This window comes from Mus caroli, unplaced genomic scaffold (assembly GCF_978045245.1).
Source record: "Mus caroli unplaced genomic scaffold, Mus_caroli_1 scaffold_15, whole genome shotgun sequence".
In the NCBI taxonomy this organism is placed as follows: domain Eukaryota; kingdom Metazoa; phylum Chordata; class Mammalia; order Rodentia; family Muridae; genus Mus; species Mus caroli.
Window position 1 is genome coordinate 61636272 of NW_028227270.1, and position 16646 is coordinate 61652917.

Here is a 16646-nt window from a genome sequence, read left to right on the forward strand (position 1 = left end):
GCCCACATATGGCTGCATAAACTGTCCAAGCAGTTATGTCAGGGAGTCCACAGAGCTCTCTTAAACAACATAGGGTATTGGCATTGCACTTGGTTGCCAGCCCTAACACAATTGTTAAAAATACCACAGACTTGGCTTCAGGATAGAAAGAAATAAGTCTCAAACTGACAGACAAATGTCCTCCATGATGGCTAGTTTTCACGGGGCCAGAAGGTGCTATGCAGGCTGCTGGGAGTTTATGCATATGGGCATAAACTGTCAGTGGCCATAAACTCCTCAAAATTGACTCTCTCTCTTTCAAAAGTCAACAACTGTCAATAGCTCCTCAGATAAAGGTGTGGCCTTATAAACCTCTCCCCAGTCCATGCTGGAATTTTGGCTAGCTTGATCTTGTGTGGGTCTTGTTAGGTAACCACAGTTGCCATTGAGCTCATGAGTGTGGTGGTCATTCCCTGTTCATGGGAAAGCATTTCACAGCACCCTCTCCATCTTCCAGCTTTTATGGTCTGTACCCTGGGGTGTTCCCTGAGCCTCCGTAGGGTGCAGAAGCAATCCAGATGCCCCATGTAGAGCTGAACAATCAGAGTCACTTACTCTTAGAGCTTTGGCCAGTTAGGAGTCTTCATTGACCGCAGCCCACTGCAAGAGGAAGCTTCTCTGATCAGAACTGAGAACAGCCTAGGGCTATAGGTATAAACACAAAAGTTTAAAAGACAGCTTGACCAAAGTGCCATGGTCCACCTCACACCGTTTTCTGCAAAGCCTACCACAGAGGCCACCTAAACATACGACTTACTTTGGGTGGCTGCACCAACCGGCCTTTTTACCGCATTGTGACTGCTCACAAGTGTCCCAGGGATGGTGGATTTGTGGAGCAGTTGGGCTCCTATGATCCACTACTGAATAGTCACGGAGAAAAACTAGTTCCCCTCAACCTGGTCCCAATCAGGCATTGGATTGGCTGTGGGGCTAACCTCTCTAAGCCTATGGAGAATCTTCTAGGTCTGTCTGGCTTTTTCCCCCTGCATCCGATGATGATCACCAATGCTGAGAGACTACAGAGGAAGAGAGCACAAGAAGTCCTCTTAGCATCTCAGAAAGCAGAGTCAGAGGCCGAAGAGACAGACGCAAGCTGACTTCAGTGAGCACTGCTGTGGCCGCAAGGTAAAGGGCCTTTAAAACTTGTGCATAGTTTTGTGTTGAGTTTGAGGATCAATAAATGGAATTTTCTTTGAAGGAGGACAAGGAGGACGAGGAGGAGGAGGTGGCAGCTTGACAACATAATCATTTAGCAAAATAACAATAGGTTTATCCCTAGGGCCTGTCTGTGACCTCTCTGCCCATGGATTTCTAACCAAGTTTAAAGCACCAGTAATGAATGCTATCCTGTGAAGCAGGCCTAAAACTCAATTACAAAATCATTGGTTACCTCCATGACAACCATGCCATTATTGTGCCACTGAGCATGTTGCACCTGGTGTAATAGCATAGAGTGTCCCTGACCAGGTAAGATCCTTGATGTCTTTTCTCTCCCAGCAGCCTGAATAGCACTTTCTCACCCCGTGAAAACTAGCCATCATGGAGGACATTTGTCTGTCAGTTTGAGACTTATTTCTTTCTATCCTGAAGCCAAGTCTGTGGTATTTTTAACAATCGTGTTAGGGTGGGCAACCAAGTGTAATGCCAATACCCTATGTTGTTTAAGAGAGCTCTGTGGACTCGCTGACATAACTGCTTGGGAGGTATTCCATCCTAGGCAGGGAGACTTCTGTCTCCTAACCCATGTCTTCTGGGAGCAGCACTGTCCACCCCGTGTGAGGTAACTCCATTCAAACTTCTTCTTAGAAACTGTATTTTGTAGTTAGCTTACAAAGCAGTGGGGACCCCTGGCCCTTTTTCATACAGGCCTCGCATCAGTTAACTCACCCCTTACCCTTTCCCCAATACTTTCTCTTTGTGTGTCCCCAGCTCCACTGGGGACTCCCGGTGGTCTCAGTATTCTCAGTATCCTCCCCTCTTCTTCCGTATCACCTCTGTTACAGCCCCTCCAGTGTGTCTTAGCTGGGTTCAAAATAGTGGGTCTTTGTGGGTCTCCCCACTCTCATGGATCATTGGCTGATTCGGTGCAGAATGGCGGTGGGAACAGAGATTGTGAACAGGGGGTTGGAAGCCCTGTGAGTATGTACAGTACATGAACCACATGGGGACCAGCAGTCAGGATGCAGACCAACTTTACTTGGGTGATTGAAGGCTTTTAAAGTTTTGAGGGGCTGAGAGTAGGGACAGTAGGATGGGCAAAGGTCATTGGCTGGGGGATTGGGGTACCTGAAATGCCTCATTAGCATGAGGACACATTTCGGGAGTCTCAGGTGCTGGCTGAATGGGTTTGGTCAGGAGAAAGGAAATTGATCCTATAAATTAATTAAGACTAGTGACACTCCTCAGGTAGAGGCAAATGTGGGGGCTTAGAACTCCCCAGACAAGGTCAGAGAGGAAGAAACTCTGCTAATGAAGGGACACCTCCATTATGCTGCATGGAGTCCCAGCAGGCTATCTGGTCAACAGCAGAGTTCAACCTTAATTAGCAAGAGTTTTCCCACAGGCCTTTTTGCACACCCTTCAGTTCCTTTACTCACCCACTACTGCCTCACTTATCCCATTCCCCACCCTCCTGGTTTAAACCTTTCCACTCCTTGTATTTCCCTTGATTTTACATATGTTATATCTTCTTCTCCTTCAATAAGCCCCTTACGGTGCTTCTCAAATATCTAATTTCACCTGTTCCCCAAAATTAAACACACAAAACAAAAGATTCAAACCTGGGGACGACACATGAGAGAGAGCATGCACCAGTTTTCTCTTAGGGTCTGGGTAACCTCACTTGGTATAATTTTTTTTCCAGTTTTATTCCTTTACCTGTGGGAAGCCACATGTGCCGTTGCAGAGTGGTGCAGGCTACTGCTGGCCACCACGCATAAGTTTGGGCAAATGACCAATGCTTACTTATGCAGTAAAGTTTTTCACCAAAACACTGCCTGGCCCGGGCATGATAATGAGGCTCTGCAAAGTACTGAGAGAATAACCAATAAGATGTGAGACATGCAAATGAGGTATGATAATGAGGTACTGAGAGAATAACCAATCAGATGTGAGACATGCAAATGAGGTATGTTAATGAGGTACTGTGAGATACTGAGAGAGAGAGTAACCAATCAGATGAGGAACATGCAAATGAGGCATAGTGCATAACCAATCCGGGTGTGAGACACGCCTCTCCTAGGCCTATATAAGCAGCACCAGTTCTGGGCTCGGGGTCTCTTCGCCTCTACAATCAAGCTCTCCCAATAAACGTGTGCAGAAGGATCCTGTTGCAGCATCGTTCTTGCTGGCCAGTCCGGCGCGCAAGAAGAGGTGCCGAAAACCCGGGACGAGACATCTTCAGACACTATGCATCGATGCATCGTGGGGAAGGAGCGGTTAATGAAGTGTTCCTGTAAAACAGACTGCTGAGAAGGATCCGGCATGGATTCAGAACTCTTCAGCTGGGGAACGTTGTTAATAAAGTGTTCCTACAAAACAGACTGCTGAGAAGGATTCAACTGCACGGATTCAGAACTCTTCAGATGAGGAACGGTGGTACCGGTAAATATAAAGAAATTGATATGAGTCTCTGAGAGGTATGCTTTCCTACGGAATAGATCCGATAATTGTTGCTGGGGTTGTGCTGCTCGCTTTTTTTCTTGCCTTGATAGTATGCCTTTGCCTTAACTGTCACCACCCCGGGCACGAGTGTATCTGCTGGGAATAATCTCACGTAGATAACACTTTAGTCCAGGACGATCATGGGTACTGGCCAGTCTACGCCCTTAGTAGGGCCGGTGCAAGCCTTGCTTAAAGAAAGAGGCTTAAAGATTTCTGAAAGTACAGTGAGCGGGTTTTTAAAAGAGATAGACAGACTCACTCCTTGGTTTGCCCCCACTGGGTCGCTGACGCTACCTAGTTGGAAAAAGTTAGGGAGAGATATAGCGAGAGAGGAAGCTGAAGGGAAAGTAAAGGCAGGAACAAGGCCGTTATGGAAATTAATTAAGGCTTGTATCCAGGATAAGAAATGTGAGCTAGCTGTTAAGGAAGGGCAGCGACTTTTACAGGAGCAACAGGAAAGTATGTCAGAAACAGAGAGATATGAAAAAGAAGGCACGCGCAGAAAGATAAGTAAAGGGAAAGAAATAAAAGTAGAAAAGGAAAAGAAACCAAAAAGTAAAGAATAAAAGATAATATAAAAAATAAAGAACAGAAAATTAAGTCAATTTACCCTCCTCTCAAGGACTTTGAATTATTAGAATTATCTTGCTCAGAGGACTCAGAATTATCAGCAGGGGAGGAGGAAGATTTGGAGGAGGCTGCTGCAGAGTATGAGGTGGAAAGATCTGGTCCAATAGGGAGGAGTTTCAATGCTCCCCCACCTCCTCCGCCTTATACAGATAAGAAAGCAATTGGCAATGGCCACTCTTTTTGCACTCCTAGAGGGTTGCAAAAAATATGTCAGGCTTTTCCTGTTTTTCAGGATCAAGCTCAACAGCGGTATTATGAGCCAATATCGCATAAACAAGTGAAAGAGTTAGTAGAGTCAGTAAGGACCTACGGAGTTAATGCCTCATTTACTCAGTCCCAGATTGAAAGACTGGCTCACAATGCCATGACTCCCTCGGATTGGATGAGTGTGGTAAAGGCATGTCTTAGAATGGGACAGTATCTAGATTGGAAGTCTATGTGGCATGATCTGTGTTTGAGTCAGGCCCGTGCTAATGCTACTGCAGGGCAACCAGCATGGAGCTTTGAAATGCTTACAGATCAGGGTATATGGACAAACAATCAATTAGGATACCCAGTGCAGGTCTATGATCAAATCAATCAGGCTGCAGTGAAAGCTTGGAAAGCATTGCCTAATCGAGGAGAGGTATCTGGTAATTTGACAAAAATTATTCAGGGAATTAATGAGCCGTTCTCTGAATTTGTGGTTCGCATGATGGAAGCAGCAGGGCGCATATTTGGTGATTCTGAGGCTGCATTGCCACTAATTGAACAATTAGTTTATGAGCAATGTACCAAAGAATGCAGAAATGCTATCACACCTTGGAAAGGGAAAGGACTACAGGCGTGGATGAAAGCATGTAGAGAAATAGGAGGACCCCTTTCAAATGCAGGGCTGCGTTGCAGTTTTGATGGCGCAAACAAAAGAAATAACCTGCTATAATTGTGGACAAACAGGTCATATGCAAAAACAGTGTACAAAGGGTAGGAAGAGTAGGTTTGAAAAGACAGTATCAGGTACTTGCCCAAAATGTGGGAAAGGAAGACATTGGGCAAATGAATGTAGATCAGTCAGAGATATAAAAGGAAGGCCAATACCTCAGTTTAAAGTACAACATCCAAAAAACGGAGTGAGGGGCCCCTGTCCCCGGGGCCCCCATCCCCAGGGCCCCCAAATGTATGGGGCACTCCAGACCACAGTGTCTATGAGGCCACCCAGAGACCGAGGAGAGCCACTCCGGGTTCAGCAGGATTGGACATCTGTGCCACCTCCAGAGTAATTCTTACACCTCAAATGGGATGCCAACCTATTTCATCAGATTTTAGAGGTCCCTTACCAAAGGATACAGTGGGCCTACTGTTGGGTAGGTCCTCTTCTGCTTTGAAAGGATTAATGATACATCCTGGAGTTATAGATTCAGATTATGAGGGACAAGTTAAGATTATGTGTTCTGCACCCCAAGGTATCATAGCCATTTCTCCTGGAGATCGCATTGCTCAATTGCTGATTCTTCCTAGTTTGCATAACATGTTCCCTAGTAACCAGGATTCCCGGGGAGATAAGGGACTTGGTTCTACAGGAACTAATGTGGCATACATATCTTTAGATTTGGATAATCGTCCCACTTTACCATTACAAATAGAAGGAAAAACCTTTCAAGGTATAATGGATACGGGAGCGGATAAAAGCATTATATCCAGTAATTGGTGGCCTGCTTCTTGGCCTGTTAATCAATCGTCACATAGCTTACAAGGATTAGGATATGAGGCTACCCCAACTATAAGTGCAAAATCCTTACAATGGAAAGATAAAGAAGTAAGGACAGGGCTTTTTCAACCTTATGTACTCCCATTACCTGTAAACTTATGGGGAAGAGATGTGATGTCGGCCATGAACTTTATACTGACTAATGATTATTCTCAGAAAAGCAAGGAAATGATGAAAGGAATGGGATATATACCCGGACTAGGTCTAGGAAAAAATTTACAAGGTAGAATTTCACCAGTTAAAGCCACAGTAAAAGCAGATAAGAAAGGGCTGGGTTTTTTCTAGGGGCCGCTGAAGAGCCTTTGCCCATTCCGTGGTGTACGGAGGACACGGTGTGGGTGCCTCAGTGGCCTTTACCCTCTGAGAAGTTAAAAGCAGCTAAAGAGTTAGTACAAGAACAATTAGACCTGGGGCATGTGGAACCCACACAATCACCCTGGAACACCCCTATTTTTGTGGTAAAAAAGAAGTCAGGTAAATGGAGATTGTTACATGACCTCAGAGCCATTAATGCACAAATGCAAGTTATGGGTCCTGTACAAAGAGGACTCCCCCTACTTTCAGCTCTACCTAAGGATTGGAGAATTATAGTAGTGGATATTAATGATTGTTTCTTTTCCATTCCATTAAATAAGAAAGATAAACCTAGATTTGCATTTACTCTACCTTCTGTTAATCATATGGAGCCTGATAAAAGGTATCAATGGCAGGTATTGCCCCAAGGAATGGCAAATAGCCCTACCATATGTCAATTATATGTAGGAAAAGCTTTGCAACCAGTTAGAGATGGTTTCCCCTCCTTAAAAATTTGTCATTATATGGACGATATTGTGATTTGTGGACCTGAAGAAGAAAGTATACAGCGAGCTTATGGTTGCTTAATGAAAATTTAAAAAATAATGGCTTGATTATTGCACCAGAAAAGGTACAGCAGTCTAATGTTAGTCAATTTTTAGGAGCCACTATTACTTTACGGTGTGTTACCCCATAAAAAATTAGTATAAGAAAAGATCATCTAAAGACATTAAATGATTTTCAAAAATTATTAGGAGATATAAATTGGATTCGACCTTATTTAAGGATCCTTACTTCAGAATTAAAACCTTTATTTCAAATTTTAGAAGGAGAATCACATATTACCTCACTGAGACAATTAACACCTGAGGCTTCTGATGTTCTTAGGAAGGTAGAAGAAGTGATCCAAACAGCACAGCTAAATCGTATAAATGAGCAAAAACCTTTTTGCCTATGCATATTACGAACCATAAATTTGCCAACTGCTGTATTATGGCAAGATGGTCCTCTAGTATGGATACATCCACATATATCCCCTAATAAGACTATAGAGCATTATCCCACCATGGTGGCAAATATGGCCCATAAAGGCATAAAAAGTCCAATTACTCACTTTGGAAAAATGCCTGATAGCATAATTGTTCCCTATACTGCTGCACAAATGCAAACATTGTGTGCGACTATAGATGAATGGGCTATTCTTAGATGCAGTTATTCTGGTTTAATTGATAATCATTATCCTAAACATCCTTTATTACATTTTCTGTTACTACATCCAGTGATATTTCCAAAGGTAACAGCTAATACTCCTATAAAGGGAGCCATTGATATTTATACAGATGGATCCAAAACAGGAATTGGAAGTTATGTGATTAATGAAAAGGCTGTAAGGTTGCAATATACACCAGGAGCCCCTCAATTGGTAGAATGTTTGGTGGTTTTAGAAATCTTTAAAAGATTTCTTATGCCCATAAATATTATCTCTGATTCTGTTTATGTGGTTAATGCCGTACTAACGTTAGAGACTGCTGGAAATTTTAAGCAGTCTAGTCCAGTATCTGAAATTTTGATGAAAATACAAAATTGTATTTTGATGCGTGAGCATCCCTTTTATATTCAACATATTAGAGCACATACATCATTACCTGGACCTATGGTTAAGGGAAATGCAATTGCTGATTCAGCCACCAGAGATATGGTTTTCCTATCACAAAATTCTATAGAAAGTGCAAAAAAATTTCATCAGCTTTATCATGTCCCTGCTTCTACATTACGACAAAAGTTTAAGCTTACATGAACAGAAGCTCGAGATATTGTCCTACAGTGTGGTAGGTGTGTAGAATTTATTAATGCACCTTCCATGGGTGTTAATCCTCGCAGATTGCGACCCCTAGATGTTTGGCAAATGGACGTCACGCATATCCCAGCTTTTGGGAAATTACAATATGTACATGTGTCCATCGATACCAGTTCTGGTGTCCTACATGCCTCTCCCTTGTCAGGGGAAAAAGCAGTTCATGTCATATCTCACTGCTTAGAGGCTTGGGCTGCATGGGGTAAGCCCCTAGTGCTAAAGACAGATAATGGTCCTGCGTATACTTCTTCTAAATTTAGCCAATTTTGCAAACAAATGCAAGTGAAACATATTACTGGACTGCCCTATAATCCACAGGGCCAAGGCATCATTGAGAGAGCCCATCGTACTTTGAAACAATATTTGCAAAAACAAAAAGGGGGAATAGAGGCTATGACGCCAAAGATGGCTCTATCCCTTACAATATTTACTCTCAATTTTTTAAAATTGGATGATGCTGGAAGATCACAAGCTGAAAGACACGGACAATGGCCTCAATCGCCCAATGAAATGGTCAAATGGAAAAATGTCCTTGATAATAAGTGGTATGGCCCAGATCCTATCTTAATCAGATCCCGGGGAGCTATTTGTGTTTTTCCACAGGGTGAAGAAAATCCACTTTGGGTCCCGACGCGACTGACAAGGACCGTGAAAGAGCAGGATGAACCCCAAGATGATCCTCCTGCTCCTGATGATTGAGACCGGGATAAGTATACCTTTGTGGGCCATAGTAAGATCATGGCCAGTACCTTTACTGGTACATTCCAATTCTTCTACCTTGCCTTTGTTTTATGCGACAGAATGTTTTCTGGATGCACCTTGTGCACGACAAACTCCTCAAGAGCCACGGGTGTATAATAGTACGAGTTTTCATTTAAATTATACACTATGCTTTGTGCATAATGTGGATAAACCTTTTACACCCTGTATATTTTTAAAGAAAAAGATTATCTCTAATTGGGCAGACCCCATTATCCAAAATAAAGTGAGCTCTGGATTGTTACTTAGTGCTTTAACGCAAGTCGTTCAAGGAGCCCAATTAGGCTCAGGTGATGTTGGAAATAATATAACTTCACCTATAAACATCACCACTATTATGATAAAGGGAAAGGTGACTATTCCCAAAAGATCACGATGGCCTGCTGGCAATGCTACTGCTAAACACAGCGTGCCCTGGTGTCATCCAGACCTCACATTTCCTATAGTTTTTTCACCTTGTCAATCAAAAATTTTTCCTCGAAAAGAAATAGCAAAGGGTTTTGTTTTGTCACCTCCATTAGATTTTGCTGTAATGAATGATAAAGGAGATGCTACAGGAAAAGAAAATATTTGGCCATATTACCAATGGATTTTAAGTAATGAGGCAGGTGCTAGTACCAGTCTGTCAGCCTTTGCACTGCTGACTGAAACCTTTCATGAGATACCGAATGTTTCTGCCACACTTTCCAATACTTCTGCTCATTTAGATAATGTGACAACTAGTAGAGTTATCAGAAATATGACTACCTTTCAAGTAGAAGTTTGTGTTAGTCCTCCATTTTTCTTTATATTGGCTGAATTTCAAAATGATACAGAATGGTTAGATTGTACAAATATCACTTGTTTTTTGACGCAATGCTGGAATGGAACCAAATTCTTAGCCTTATTGGTACAGCTACCAATCTTGGTCCCTGTACCTGTTGAGGCAGATCCAGAGAAGTTCCCAATAATGAGTCTAGTTAGGCAGAAGAGAGATTTTGGAATCACAGCTGCCATTGTCACTGCCATTGTGGTGTCTGCAGCGTCAGCGGTTACCGCAGGAATTGCTATGGCCAATCAAGTTAATAGTGCTGACACCATAAGTCAGATAGCAGAAAAAACGTCTGAGGCATTGCTCACTCTGCAAAGGGTGGATTCGCATATCGCCTCAGGATTAATGTTAGTGAATCAGAGAGTAGATATTTTACAGCATAAAATGGAACAAATGATGGATGTCATTCAAATGAGTTGTGTGGCATCCACTCCGCATGTATGCATTACTCCCAATTGGTATATTAATAATTCTTTTATTAAAAGTACAGACCTATCGAATTATCTGAAGGGGAACTGGTCGCAGGAGCTGGACAGGTTGCAGAAGAGGCTGCAGATACAGATCCTGAACTTTAATGGAACCAGAGTGGAACCTGTGACCTTTGGAGACTTTACCTCTTGGCTTTCCTCTGCTTTCTCTTACTTTAAGGAATGGGTGGGAGTGATTTTGTTTGGTGCTGCCATATGCTGTGGACTGGCGCTCATGCTCTGGTTGGTATGCAAATTCAGAACCCAACAAAAACGTGACAAGGTGATTATAACTCAGGTACTATTAGCTATTGAAAACAGCGCCTCCCCTGAAGTTTGGTTATCTATGCTCAAGAATTAGTCAGCATCTGAGTTCTCTGCTCTTGTGCATGAGAGAGACTCAACAATCATTGATCAGCCCTTGCACATTGCTGCACACGACAGGGTGATCATGATTTCCCCACTAATTCATTTTTTGGCTGGCCTCTTTTGCAGAGTTCGCCCTAGGTCATTTAGCAGTTACTGTCACACAGCACTGGGGTATCCAGAGATGAGCAACTTTCCTCATGCGCAGGCCAACCTAAGACATGGGGCCCGGTGGCGATAGGGTTACCCTACGACAGGAAAGGCTGTGACATTGGAGGAACGACCTAAAACAGGAGCCACAGCAGATGGACATAATTGCACAGGCCTAGTCCAGCCTCATTTTATTAAAACAAAAAGGGGGAGATGTGGGAAGCCACATGTGCTGTTGCAGAGTGGCGCAGGCTACTGCTGGCCACCATGCATAAGTTTGGGCAAACGACCAATGTTACTTATGCAGTAAAGTCTTTCGCCAAAACACTGCCTGGCCCGGGCATGATAATGAGGCTCTGCAAAGTACTGAGAGAATAACCAATAAGATGTGAGACATGCAAATGAGGTATGATAATGAGGTACTGAGAGAATAACCAATCAGATGTGAGACATGCAAATGAGGTATGTTAATGAGGTACTGTGAGATACTGAGAGAGAGAGTAACCAATCAGATGAGGAACATGCAAATGAGGCATAGTGCATAACCCATCCAGGTGTGAGACACGCCTCTCCTAGGCCTATATAAGCAGCACCAGTTCTGGGCTTGGGGTCTCTTCGCCTCTACAATCAAGCTCTCCCAATAAACGTGTGCAGAAGGATCCTGTTGCAGCGTCATTCTTGCTGGCCAGTCCAGTGCGCGCAAGATTTACCTACAAATCTCAGCACTTTTCCTTTACAGGTAGATAAGGTTTCATTGTGTATCAGTACCAGGTGCTCACTGTCCCCAAGTTAGTTGTGGACATCATGGTGATTTGGATGACAATGCCCCTCATCGACTCTACTATTTGAATTATTGGTCCCCAGTTGGTGGAACTGTTTGGGAAGGATTGGGAGGTGTGGCCTTGTCTGAGGAGGTGTGTCACCAGCGGTGGGCTTTGAGGTTTCAGAAGAATCGTGTGATTCCCAATGTTGTCCTTAGTAGAGGAGATTTCAAGACAGCCTAATATTGACTCTGTTATGTGGTTATTAGCAACTGCTCTTCTGTAGGCTTACATTGGGGATAAGCAAGTGGGGCAAAAAGAAATACAGTATGGGGCTGGAGAGATGGCTCAGCAGTTAAGAGCACTGACTGCTCTTCCAGAGGCCCTGAGTTCAATTCCCAGCAACCACATGGTGGCTCACAGCCATCTGTAATGGGATCTGATGCCCTCTTCTGATGTGTCTGAAGACAGCTACAGTGTACTCATATACATAAAATAAATTTTAAAAAAAAAGGAAATACAAAATTTGAGGAAAAAAGATCAGAAGGAAATTTAATGTTGGAGCAAAGCCCTATAGGCTGGAAGTATGTAAGTGGGGTACCATTAAGAGATTGCCTTTCTCAGAAAAGACTGAATTTTGAACTTTTAACTGTATTGAGACTATGAAATACTATGGGCACCTTTGGGTTTTGATTAAACTCATTTTGTACTGTGATATGGCCATGAGTTTATGGGACCAGGGGGTGTGGTGTAGTGATTTGAATGAGAATGCCCCCACAGTGTCATATATTTGAATACCTGACATCACCCAGGTTTGTGTCCCCAGGAATTCTGAAGGAGAAACGGCTCAGTTAGTCCCTGAGCATTACCAAGCACAGTTGCACCTGATGGACAGTCTGACTCCCAGGAGCAAGCCTGGACTTGAATCTCCAGCTAAGCCTGATGGGAAGGCATCTTACTGAAGATTCTCTGCCAGGAGCCAGACTCCATTTGACAACTAGAGTGTGATGCAATAAGTGCTAATCCAGGGAGAACGCTCAATGGGAGAGTTGTGTCTATCACAAAGACCAAGAGCAGCTACATCAGATTAGATCCTGGTGGTAGGAAATGTACCAATTTAGGAGGCAGAGTAGGGGAAGTGGGGGAGGGGAAGGAGCAGAGAAATTACTGGAGGGGAAATGTATTACAGGGGAAGAGAGAAGAGGGGAGGGACAGATAGAAGCAAGGGAGTGGACCAATATTAAAAGAAACATGCCCACATTCTTCCTTGTCTGAGGCAGCAGACATTCCACACTTTCTCCACTCGATAAATTCACAGACTGGTGCGTGGACTCTGTGCTGCAGTCAGACGTGTTTTATCTGGTCTGTGTCCCTCCACCCCACCAAATTTACTGAATTAAAGGCTTAAGAGTTGAGGTGCAAATTGCTAGCACACTCTGTAATTGCTCAGACCAGATGTGAGCACTACCCACTTATATTTTTGCAGGCACACTTGCAAACAAACCAGAAGCAATCACCCATAATCACAAGGTTGACTGCCCGGGTGCAGGAGGGACCCTGGACAACTGGGCAGCGATGGATGCAGGTCAGTGGGAGACAGTTTTTTCTTGAGTGATGTTTTATACATCTTGTTATTTGAACCATATCAGAGTATTGTCTATTGAAAAGTAGAGTGACTGAATGGACAGGAATAGTTTAAAACTTTACTTCAGCAGCAGCAGCAGCAGATACTCAGGGGTGCTCACATCCACTGAGAAAGGGAGACACAACAGGTCTGCTTCTTGCCGTCCACCCCTCCACTCGCCTTCCCCTCCCTCTTCTGGTCAAGCCTGAGTTGTTCTTCAGTTCCAGATGTCATACTAGTAATTTAGAATTTAGACTAGTGGTTCTCAACCTGTGGGTTACAACCCCTTTTGTCAAACCTCTATCTCCAAAAATATTTACATGATGATTCCTAACGCTGCAAAATTAGAGTTATGAGGTAGCAACACAAATAAAGCTATGGCTGGGGTCAGCAGAAAGTGATGAACCTTATTAAAGGATCGCAGCATCAGGATAGTTGGGAACCACTGCTCTGGATTAACAGGGAGATGCTCTCTGTTCAAGCATTCATCACTGGCATTGTCCAGAGTCATCCGCACATGTGACGATGCAAAGCAAGCCAGCATTTATTTTGGTTTTTAGTTCTCTATGGACACCACCTGTCCATGGGGCAGAATGTTGCCACATACACACACCCCAGGCAAAGGCCGTGGTTCCCAATCCCAGCCATAGTGCCATGAAAGCAGAGATTGGTGTGAATAGAATTAAATTTAAAAATCACCTACTTGAAAAGTTATGTCTGTGGTTCTTATCTTGTGGTTCAGGACTATTGTCCTGTGGGAGACAAGAGGGGTCTAAAATGTATTTGCTGGAACACCACGGTATGAACATAACTGGGTTATCAGGGGAATGCTGACTGGCTAGCAACAGATGAATAGTTTATTGTAGTCTAAGTAGGTCTAGACGCTGGGCCTTCCACGGCTTCTTGGGGAATTCCAATGCTACAGTAAGATTAAAGTCAGTGAATGGAATAGTTAGGACATTCACTTACAGTGGGCAAGAGGCATTCCCAGCACAAGAAGGTGGGTACCCCATATGCCTCCTCCCTGGTACACCTTGGCTGCTTTCTCTGTGTTTTGTGACTTTGTCCTTTATGGGTGACACCTTCCTGGTAGAGGGAGAGAGTCCAGTGAAACTAAGATGATGACCAAGCTCTACACAGGCTGGGGTGCTTCTAGTGAATGTCACTGGGGCAGGATCGATGGTGCCGCAGGAGAGGGCCCTGGCTGCTCTTGTGAAGGACCTGAGTTCAGTTCCCACTCCCACCTGGAAGTTCACAACCACTTGTAACTCCACCCTCTCCTACCTTCCACAGGACCCCGAATGCATGTTCTACACATAAACTCATGAGGGTCATACAAGTGAAAAAATAATAAATCCTTCAAGAGAAATATCATCGAAGACATTTTTAATAGAGCAGGGGTGGGTGGCTAGGTGTTTGTTTTCCAGCATCAGCATGGGACTGTCCCTGGCTTTGCCACTCAGTGAGATCTGCTCCAGACAGTCACCACATCTCCCCTCTCCTAGACCCAGTAATAAATGTTGTGGGTTGTCGTGGTCTTGCTTGTCTTCAGATATTAATTCTGCTTCCTCCAGAGTGGCTGCCCTGATGAGGAATGGATCACATACTCAGGTGATCTGTGAATCTTTTCCCCATTCTAACTGGTCAAATAAAGGCTAGAGCCTGTGATTGGGCAGTGGAAGGGAAAGGTGGGACTAGAGGTTTTAGAGCGTGGGGTAAGAGAGGGAAGGAGAGGAGGAAGGACAGAGGAAGAGGAGGTAGAAGGAAGATGGAACAGATCCACGTGGCCCAGAGAAGCCTCAAGTAGCAAGGAATCTCATAGCTGGGGAATAGAGTAGTGCAGTGGTAAATCTGCCCAATCTAGGTGTGCAGCTTATAAATATTATAACTGAGCCGTGTATTTTTGCACGGGCTTGTTGGGGCTGGAGATTTACTGCAATGAGTCAATGTCACTCCAGCTTCAGTTAGAGGGGTGGTATGCTCCTGTTGTCTTCTATCCTTACCAATATCCTACGAAGGCCTTTAGTGACTAGAAGGTTTACGTAGATCATGGGACACAGGCAGATGACATTGAGGGATCCTTTACGTGAGCCAGGAAAGGAACGTCCCCTGAGGGGCACTCTTCCATGACTTCACCCTCCCTTTGCTGGCTATCCTACCTCAGGCAGGATGCACAGACAATGGCAGGGTTTCTCTCTCTCTGCCCCACCTTCTATGGCTTAATAAATAAGTTCTTTGGTTTTCTATACTATCTTTAATATCAGCGCTTAAATGACAAGTCGAGGAGCTGTGCCTGTGGGCCGATAGCTCCCGTTTAATTTTACAGGAGCCTAATTTACTTTTACTTAATTCCACAACCATTTTTCTGGGCTCCCAGCGGGTAATACCTCCTCTTCAATTTTATTTAATTTCTAATTTATTTCTGTCTAATTAACCCATCTGTGCCTCGGTTACCTGTGAGCCTGGTGCTGCTTCTCTCATGGGCCACCCAGACTTGACGTCAACCTACGGGTCTTAATTCTTCTAAGATTTCTTCCTGTAAGGCAATGCGATATAAACCAATGAGCAGCTTTCAAAGTAGTTGAGTTCAAACACCTAAAAGTCTGCTGTTTTGCTTTTAAACAGGGGACCAAATGACAAAGTAAATGTAAGGACTCAAAACACTGGGTTAAAAATTATCTCCCCCACCACCAACTTCTGGATGCTGTGGTACATTCCTAGACGCCACCAGAGACGCTCTCCGAGGTGAAGAGTATGCAACTGGCCTGTCAGCAGCTGTAACTGTTGGGTGACTTTCCAGTCAAGACAGATGCAAGAACAAGCAGCTCCTCAGATTTCAAAAACCTAAAAATGTATATAAATAGACTTTTGTTTTGTTTTTTGTTTTATGGTTTGGGGGGGGTTGTTTGGTTTTGGTTTGGGGTTTTTGTTGTTGGTGTTGTTGTTTTGTTTTGGTTTTGCTTTTGTTTTTGTTTTTTTCGAGACGGTTTCTCTGTATAGCCCTGGCTGTCCTGGAACTCACTCTGTAAACCAGGCTGGCCTCGAACTCAGAAATCCACCTGCCTCTGCCTCCCAAGTGCTAGGATTAAAGGTGTGTGTCACCACTGCCCGGCTTATAAATAGACTTCTAACTTTCTATTTTATGTGCGTGACAGTGCCTTTGTCTGCATGCACGTGTATATATATATATATATATATATATATATATATATATATATATATATCATGTGTGTGCACTGCCTACAGAGGCCTGAAGAGGGCGCCAGATGCCCCAGAACTGGAGTTACAGTTACAAAAGGTTGTGAGCCACCATGAAGGCATAAGGAACTAAACCTAGGTCCTTTGTAAGAGCAGCCAGGGTTCTTAAGGACTGACCTCTCTCCAGAACCTATAAGCAGGGTATTCCAGGCTCTCAATACCTAAATAGATTTAAGTCATTCTGCTATTTTATGAAAAGATATTGCCATCCAAAAAGTAAGG

At 43.8% G+C, this 16646-nt stretch overlaps 1 pseudogene; it reads left to right on the plus strand.

The window, feature by feature from the left end:
• Positions 1-732: 732 nt before the first annotated feature.
• On the plus strand, positions 733-1136 carry LOC110307680 (small ribosomal subunit protein bS16m pseudogene; annotated as a pseudogene).
• Positions 1137-16646: the final 15510 nt, after the last annotated feature.